The following is a 10,224-nucleotide window of genomic DNA, read 5'->3' as shown; positions in this document are numbered from 1 at the left end:
TAGGTGATGGGGATATGTGCCACGGTCATTTTGATTTAACTTTGAGGTCGAGGATGGGTCGCTATCATACATTTGTAAAATATTATTGAACACCTGATGTAGTATATCTTCCTTACATGTGTAATCGATGCAGGACCTAAACACAAATACACAGGGGGGCATACGTGGATGAAGGACCAGATTATGACTTTAATCTTTGCAGAGCTACACTGTCCGTATCAGACATTCATTTATTTATTTTTTTCTATGGTTGGTTAAGTTTGTATTTCATTTCAATTAAAATTCAAATCAGTAGTTCCATTGGTTGAATTTAATTCCCAACAAAGTAGTGCAAGCTGAAATGTCAAATGTACGCTTTATTTCATTTATTTGTTTCGGGGAAATGTAACATAGCAGGTGAACTTAAAGCTGCACAGTAAACGTTTTCACATTCACGATGGATTCAATGACGCAATGTCAATGGGTTGCCCATAGTGACAAACATAATTAATTATGACCCCACTCTGCACTTCCTCTCAGCATTATGCATTTTTAAAATTACTTTCAACTTATTGTTTTGCCTTTCTGGCCCACAACTTTACTATTTTTATTCCCTTTCACCACTACCAGCAGTTTCGGCTGCAGCAGGGAGCTATAAAAAAGAGAATCTCTTGTGAATCCATTGAATGCTACCTGTCCAGCACAAAACAAGTTAACGGTAGCTGGTGAACATCATGAATAATTTAGCACTAAATGAAATGAAATGAAATTAAATGAAAGTGAACATTCCTCTGCATATTAAATAGTTTCAGGTCAAGATGATTTGTTTTTTTAATTCAAAACTCAGCCACTACTCTTACAGCCAACTACATTGTAAGAATGGATTTTAGAAGTTGACCAGCTCCTTGCTAGCATTTGACAGGTGGATGGTGTTCATTTTCCACCTTGCATACTCTCCAGTTATAGAATATCTTCTAGTCACACACTCCCATTCATGGGTGAGGAGTGCGTAAAGGGAACCAGTCAACTATGTCGTGGAGTTTCCCATTGGTGAAAAGTTTCCTTTATGTCTTTCTCTGGACCAGAGAGCCCTGAGACCTGAGATAGCAGCAAATCTCTCATTCATCAGCTGACTGAAGTTATTCAGGCCTGAAGGTATTGATATGCAAACAAGATGGTTCAGCTACAGGTCTGCAGACCAGGCCTTTATCCAAAATGCCCTGGCTCCATTCCTGATACATTTCTCTGTCTCACACAATGGCCCCTCTTGTCAATGGTCCATGTGAGCGTCTGGCTCCACTGAGGGTGCACAGGATCCAAACACACATGGATTAGACCAAACCCGGATATCGGGATGGATGGGCGAATGTCACCCCTTCAGATCTTTACACCCCTAATGAAAGTGACTGGTGAACCTTAATGTGGAGGTCAAGTGTCCTCACTCGGGTAGAAGGGAAAATGGTTGCTTGAGGACTGCCTGCCAGTCTGCCAGCCTGCATACGGGGCACCGCATGGGTGCAGTCAGGCGTGGAGCAGCAGGAGGACAGGGGGAAGTTTAATGCAATACTTAATGCACGTCCACACTGATGCAAATTAATCCCCAGGTCATTTGGTCAAGTTTCAGCATCCACTTTGAAATTCCAAACAAATACAAAAAAACTATTAATCTATTGTGTTATGGAAGAATTGATTCACACAGATTCCCACAAAGCTTATTGGAGGATCATACTTCATCAAGTTCTATCTTTCAATCCAGAAGAGCATTTGCAAACATTTTTTTTCAGGTTTGTACACATTGCCAACCTTAGTTAAAAAACTTAAAATGAAATATCCTGCTGTCACATGATGTCTTTAATTTTAAAATGGCCAATAAGACACACCTGTTTAATCATATCTCACCCCAACTGAGCTCCTGAACATGACCAAAACGTGAGCAGGAGCCGTCACAGGGTATTAACAATCATTTTGATAATTACCATGTTGGGTAATGCACAAGAACAAGATGGTAAAGCTATTAGAAATATGTTCACCATCGTAATTTAACACCTTAGCAGACTAACATGTACTGGTAAGCACTAAACACAACATATAGGCTCATAGGAATCTCATTAGTTTTGTACTGGACAAATGATAGATTAACTATCTAAACTAAACTAAAAGTTTGTGTTCATCATTGGGCTGACCAAATCCTGCATTCTAAAAAAACTGAATAATCACTCAAATGGCCCGGCTTGTTTTCAGTAACCAAAGTGCAAACAAGCAGGTCCTGTTCCCAGAACACACACACACACACACACACACACACACACACACACACACACACACACACACACACACACACACACACACACACACACACACACACACACACACACACACACACACTGACCATCTACTGTCCACATTCCCCTTTAATGACCCAAAAAACATCTCCTCTCACTCCTGAAGTGACTTGAGCAACTGGTCACTACTCCGCTCTGCACCGTGCTCTCCACTGTGGAGGTCAGGATCAGCTCCCTTGGCTGACCAGGAGGTCAGAGTTCAAAGTGCATTCCACCACCCAGGTCACTTATAGTCATTTGACCCTCTTATGCACAGGGTTATTCTCAGACTGATGAGTTGAAAGTGATTAATCTGTTACCTCCTTTGTGTAATGGACTCATTTACTGTGAATGATTGAGCTAAATTGGTCATTATAGCTCACAGAGAGACCTTTCCTGTGACATTATTATGTATGATCCCTTATGTTTTTGCCAGATTGTGGCTGAGTGTGTCTGCGGTAATATACCCTGAAATGGAGCATAGATTTAATGAAACAACTGCCTGCCAGAGTGATTTCTTTGTGGTGGGTGTGTGTCCTGGTGGTCATTTGATAGAGGAGTCATCTGTTACCCTTTGACCTCAAAGTACAGAAGCATGAGGAGGAGGGAGAGTCTGCTGTCCGGTCAGACATAACTGAGTGTGACACCTTAACTCTGTCACTCTCAACACAAAGGCTCAATGTACCACACTGTGTCTGAATCTTTAGAGGAAAAACTTAGTGCTTACTATCCCCTTTTTATATTCATTAATTGATAACATAAACCAAAGGATACATTACCAGACACTGAATACTAGCCACATGTGGGGGGGACCTAACATGTAGGGGGCCATTGTCTTGTAATCTGTCCATGTCTGTGAGCCAAATAAACAATATGTTCCTGTGAATGATAGATACATAAAATACAGTTTATTATTGCCAGGGAAGAAACAGAGCTTTAAATTTGAGTTTTAAGACATTTTTAAAATGGGCCTTCCATCCATTGACTGTATATAAAAGTGGAAGTAGGTTCCCAGTCTTAAAATAATGAGGCCGGTGCTGAAGTGCCTTAAGCTGCAATACTACCGATTGCCACTAGAGGTTGGCTCCAAAAAAGAGCCTCCGGGTTCATAGACTCTCATTCAACTTCGATAATGAAATTCGAAGTCAAGTTATTTTGTTTCTGTTAGCTAAAGTCCCTCCTTCTTATTAGTTTTCTGGCAGTCCATCAGAAAATAAACCCACCATTAATTCGAAAATAAGTGTGTTTTTGGGGGCATGTCTGTTTGATTGACAGGCCTGTGGTGCAGTCAGGTTATGGCTATCAGGTACCCCCAGCTCCTCAAAATATGGTCACTTTTGGTTCCAAACCGCTCCGAACTAGCAAGATTGCGCCGGCCAGTATCTGAACTTGAGGCTCTATAGTGACTGCTCACAAACTAATGGGTGACATTACCGTTGGTTGCCGTTTGCTTATGCCCCTCTATTCAAAAACTTTTAAACACATGTCTGTAGGGACTTCACTGGCAGAGTAGTGCCTGAATTAGAGGTTCAGTTTATCAGCTAGGAAGAACTGTTGAGTCTCGCTCATACCCTGCTAACAAGAACTTGGTCAGCTCAAAAGGGAACTGGAATCAAAGCTTTGAACATCAAAAAAGTGTCAAAAACCCCAAACCCTCACTCGTACTGTTGTCTGTTTATCATAACTGTCTGGATGGATGCCAAATCATGCAGCCTGTGATTGGTTTAATATAAGGCCTTCTCCTCTTTGACAAACAAGCTTCAAATTAGGAACAAACACTCGGGGTTCTGGCTGCAAAAAGCCACATTCCTGCAGCAAAGCAGAGAAAATTTGCACCCATGTTTCCTCTCTAATTAGCAGATCAAGGGAGGAACAGTGACATGTAGCGAACATTAATTACAAATCACTGGGACTGAATCCAAGTTCCTGTGTTACAAGCTTGTATGTGCTATTTTCCATTTCAATGGCCTCCTGATGATAGTTTGCTTAATGAATGGACCCTAGCATTGATTTCACCATATGTTCAGCAGAGCCGGTTCAAGGAGGTTTTGTGTTGTTTCAAGATGTTCTTTAGCGGTTCAGTCATTTTGTGTTTATGGAAGGAAAAGAGACAGAGAAAGTATAGAAAAGATGGATTTAATGTGATTTGTTTATGATGTAAGGGAACAGGTTGCCTTCTGATACAAGAGAGTAGTTGGGAAAAAAAGGGTAGAAAGCACAGCCAACAACTTGCCCTCAGGGAGGATCATTAACACCTAATGAAGCTGACCCCACAGTGGGTATCTATGGATGACCTTTGACCCTTAAAGTGCATGTCAAGCTCCTGAAACAGGCAAATTCACAGAGACAGGTTAATTGTTCTGCTAGGGATTTGCAGTTATTTTTGATCATGAACTGAGCCTATTAGTTGTTGAAGGTTTATTGATAATTGACTGGAATTGTAAATTAAAAGAATTCAAACTAAATGTAACAGAATTATTTAAATGATACATGTTTCTGTGCTTTGCAAAATAACGTCAACATTAAGAGTCTCAGTATTAATCTGCTGACTGAAGCTAGAATGCAAGTAGGATAATTTAATAATAGTTCTCAATGATATGTGCTGCCATTCAACATACAGTACAAAGAAAGATGAAATGTTCAACTTGACAAGATGGACCACAACAACAATTTAAAGAATGATGTAGAAATATCTCAACCCCACACACACACACACACACACACACACACACACACACACACACACACACACACACACACACACACACACACACACACACACACACACACACACACACACACACACACACACACCTCCTATGCCCTTCTTTCCCATAGTTAGTCAGTGTTCATTAGCCTGCTGTGTCAGTGTGTAAGTCTGTGAGTGGCCTGCTATTACACAGCTGTTTCTAGATCCTGTGCTCTGTAGCCTGACAACCCAACAACCTGTTCGTTGAGTTTACCTCACAGACAGCACTAGAGATGTTTTTTCAGTCAGGCAGTACAACATATGTTCAAGCATGTGGTGCCAAGTGCTAAAACCTGTGTCTCTCTACTGTAAATCAGAGAATGTAAGCTCTTCTTTATTTGGATTGTCTGTTCCTTAAGTTTCCATTTTTTTTCTGCATCCTGCAAATGAAAATGTTGAATTCCTATTGCATTGTTTTTAGCAGTAGAGAGACGCAAACTGGACTCTAACCCATAGACACACATAGAGACCTCCCATTCCCAAGACTAATTCTATACTTCCCTTCCACCTCCCTCCCATCCTTTGTTTTCCTCTCTGCACCAAAAGGTAAATTAGATGCCATTCCACGTAACAGATGTCTGGGGAGTCTTGTACAGTGGAGTCTCTCTCTAAAGGGTCTCTGAGGTCAGATGGAGTTTCCTCTCTCTCCCATCGAGGAGACGGAAGACGTCTTCGGGGACCTGATCATCTTTCAGCAGCTTGGGGGACGATGCAGAGTGGAAAAACAGAAACACATGGTCATATGGAAACAAAAAACAGCTTTTTATTACACCTACTCGTCAATATTATTGCTGCTGATGTTAAGTTATTTTTAGTTTACTAGACCTGTAATCGATCGTTTTGTAATTGTTTTCTGCATATTATGAAGCAAACTGAGGTAATCCAAGCACACACTTTTGTCCCTCTATGTATGGTTAGACCGAAATATTAGATAGGCTACTGGTGTGAAATATGCCAACATGTTATGTCAACAGTTATTAGAGGCTCATCTTTAACAATAGTTAAAGTCATTTTTAATTTAGTTGCTTCTCTTAATTTTATCATTTTAGTTGGATATCTCTTTTCATCAAAATAAGTCTCAAATTGAGAGCTTTTTAGAAATACATATTGTTATTGCCCTTTTAAAAACCCTGTTGACTCACTTTGTTCTAGCTCAGTCTAAGCAAATGTCATCTGTCGGTATGAGAAAAGACCATCATGCTTTATTATCTCCAGTGATTGCGCAAACAAATTGGAGAGTGTCCTCTTCTTGTGTGCTGCTGGGAGACCGGCTACAGTTAATTCCCATTTTGGAGGCAGAGATGGGAACAATATTGCATCTCATCCCTCAGGGGCCTGACAGAGGACCGGATCACCTCCCCGAGTCTCATTATTTAATATCAGAGCGCTTTACTCAGAGGCTGCATGGAGGTCAGAGATTTATTGTCAGTGTTCAATAAGAAACATGTCACACACACGGGAGAAGACGAACACACAGAAACACCAGCCCCGGATTTAAAGACATTAGTTTTGCTGCAGAGGGAACGAAGAGATATAGAGATAAAGAGACAGATTGGTGCAGATTCAGATTGAACGGACGGGTCAGTGGTGATGGAGAAAGAGAGGCAGAGCAAAAAGATGAGATGAGGGTGATTAGAAAAGGAGGGAGGAAGAGGGAATGAGTCAAGCGTCCAGGTCAGGCCTTCAACACTAGCGAGAGAAATGAGACAAGAGGTCCCAAGAAAAATAGAAAATGTTGGCCACACACATTTTCCATCTTTCTTTTCCTTTCTCAAAAACTGAGATAGAAGATCACCGTCTATAACTACAAACATATGTGGTTATCATTCACAGTTTAGATCATCAGTAAAAAAAATCATATGATATCAGTGCAATAACAAAATAGTTATAATTACTCTACATCTATTTTAAAATATCGCGTTGTTTTCCGACCATAATGTCCGCCTACAGCATCATTGCCACTTCTGTCATTCTGAGGCCAGAAGCTCAGACAAAATGATGGTTTAGGGGGAAAAACAAACCAGAAATTAGCAGAGAAAAATTACATCTCCATAATTTTTGCCAGTGATTCCAGTGACTGTAAGGAGCACTTAGTGGATGAGAGAGGAAAGACAAACACTGCTATTGAAATCATAGTTTTTTTTAATCAACTTCTTCGATGTAGGTCTACAAGGCCCATAGGACTGTCTAGAATTTTTTTTAATGAGGGTAATAAATACCATACTGGTGCACAATGAAGGTTCATTTTCATACTTGAAGATAAGTTCTAAATGTAAAAATCTGGCATTGTCAAGAGGTAAAATAAATTAGGCTAAACAAGAAAATACTGAAATATTATTGTATAGCCTGTTGGCAAATCACTGCTCACTGATGGGGGTTAGAATTTTAATTCTTCTCAGCCAGCTTCTTTCAAGAAGTCATGAAGTCCTCATTGTGTCAGGATGTGAAAGACCTGTCGAAGGTTTATAATTTAGTCAAGAGAGTCTGATCTCAGTGGACAGTTTATAGTCAAACATAATGTTAAGAGGTTATTCCAGACTTTGACTAAAGTCAGCCCTTCCTTGCACTTTTTCATGCACTTGTAGTTTGGAATACTAAAAGTAAAATCTGAAACCATGGCAAAATGTGGTGTCAATAGCAAATACATGTTTACATGTTTTGTTGTAGCCATGCTGGCGGACCAGCAGTAGGGATTATAATGTCAGTCACATGGTCTAGCGCCACCATAGGATCAAATTTATCATTTTGGTTATAACTACAATCTGCAAAACTCATTAGCATTATATAAAAAATAAAACATGTAACATGGTAAATGTTATATCTCCATAAATTAGTGTAATAGCATTGTAATTGTGCTAGCATGCTGTTGTTAGCCTTTAGCTCAGAGCACTGCTGCACCTTCAGCCTCTTGGCTGCTCGCATGGCTTACTGTTGAAGTAAAAACTCCATATTCCAATTTGCTTCTCTGGACATGAATGTTTATATTATGCGACACTGTATCTGTTAGTCATGTCTTAAAATAGTCGTGAATATAAATGTCAAAAATCTTGATTTATTGCTCAGTGTATAGAAACCTATTGAGTGTCTATCATGGTGAAAATAGTGAAAGAGTGAACAAGGGAATCATATTGGACACAGCTATAGTGAGTGTGTTTTTTTGCATTGTAATGACCAGTTTTTAAGATACACCAAATGTTAGAATTAAATGGCACCTTAAATACAAAACCATCACTTTTAGCATCGGCCTTTAAATCCATACTGTTTAAAACCGAACCCATACATCCCAACCAGGCCACTATAACATGCTTCATATAAATAAAGTGTCCATCTGAGACAGAGGCACTTCACATTCCCAGAGATCAATGGACAAACCTTAATCCCCCCCACCCACCCCAAACCCTAGTGTCAGTCCTACCCCCCCCGATCTGAGAGGCTGACACTAACGCACAGGTAATAGAGCACATCATAACCAGCACATGAACAGCAGCTGCAGGCTTGATCAATAGGCAGCCAAAGGAACAGGTAATATGATATTGATGGACCCACAATTACAAGAATAGTGAGTAGATGTATGGGATTTTATGTCTCTGTGTTTGTGGGATCTCTACATGCATGCATGTGAGCCTGAGTTAATATATCTTTTTAAAAGACAAATGTATCTTTGGCCAGTTTGACATGCCTTTGCATTCATAACAGACGCTCTCTGCGCTGCAGCTTGCTGGGGTTTAGTAGACACACTGGAGTAGTCATGAGGCCTAAAGGAAATCAATTACGCAGTGACTACGTTGTTAATATCAGGACTGCATTGGCATTAAATCATAAATGAGTACACATTTACTCGTATATCTGATGTTATTGGAAAATAAACAAGCAAGGGAAAGGCCTTTTTTATATGACAATCTGAGACTATTCCGGCAGCATATCATTTTATCATCATAATAGCTTGCACTAGTTAATTCAGCTGACAAAACTGATCCTGAATCCTTCAAAATAAAATTATTTTTACATTTAGTGTAGTAACCTAAGACAAGAGTGGAATACCAGAGGTCCAACCCTGGTGGTCCCGAGTATAACGTCACTGACAGTGGAGGGGAAAACGACTTAGAGGTTAAAATAAATGTCCCAAAAAGAGAGCGAGAGAGCAAATCAGTCAAGCCGATGTCTTCTAATCCAAATATAACAGACGCGTGTGTGTAGCTCCAATAAAACAGACTGTGTGAGCTGGCATGGAGGTCAGGATCAGGTGACCAAGTGCAGTAAAATAGCTAAGGAGAATGTAGCAAAAAAAAATGCTGAATTTGAGCTCAAGAATAACCAGAAGCCCAGACAGTCACTGGGCAAATATAAGTCTGCTGCCTTCTCAGACTTTAATACAGGCTGAAACAACGACACACAGGTCAAACGCAGAGGATGGAGTACAACATAACAGACTGTGCACTTGTCCTGATGGGGCCATTAGGATTCCCTCCGTGCTGTAGGTCTGAACTAACCTGTCACCTCCTGCACAGGCAGCTGATCTAAGGACAGACATGTCAGTGCATACAGAGACAAGGGTTAGGGCCAGGTCTGCCCACCCAGGAAGTGAAAGCAGCCACTTTCGCTGCCAGCTGCTCCGCTCTTGTCTTCATCTGCTCTGTAAGTCTCTCAATCAAGCTGGATTGACTTTTCACATCTACATAAGCAGGCAAAAGGAAATACCGAAATTAAGATAGTGATCACCGGGGTCAAACTCCAAGGTAGTCTTAGTGGGGCGAAGATCTCCGTGAGGGGTGAAATGTCAGGGTAAAAGGACTGTACATTATATGACTTTTAAAAGGCAGCTAGTGTGCAATATGTCTGTTTAAATAGATTTACAGTTTTTAAGGTAATATGAGACAAGCAAGTACAAAAAAGCCAAACAGTCTTTTTTGGAATTGCTGTCAAAATCTGCAAAACTAAGCAGTGTGTAAAGGAGAGTGAACGTCTCGTAGATCATGACCAAATGAGTCAAGCAACATGTGGAAAACTTTACCAGCGATAGTTACATAGAAACCCCCATCTTTACAAAATAAAAGATGACTAACGGGATTTTTTTTTTTTTTTGATACCACAAAATATTGAAAGAACTTGTTCCTTTGATGTTTCTGTTATTTTGTCTACCTCACTTTAAAGCAGCCAATCTGCAAAATACAGAAT

Source organism: Brachyistius frenatus, unplaced genomic scaffold (genome assembly GCF_029030835.1).
Source record: "Brachyistius frenatus isolate BFR_SWC_R1_liver_20210118 unplaced genomic scaffold, ASM2903083v1 Contig_11, whole genome shotgun sequence".
Lineage (NCBI taxonomy): Eukaryota > Metazoa > Chordata > Actinopteri > Embiotocidae > Brachyistius > Brachyistius frenatus.
This window is presented reverse-complemented; position numbering follows the sequence as displayed.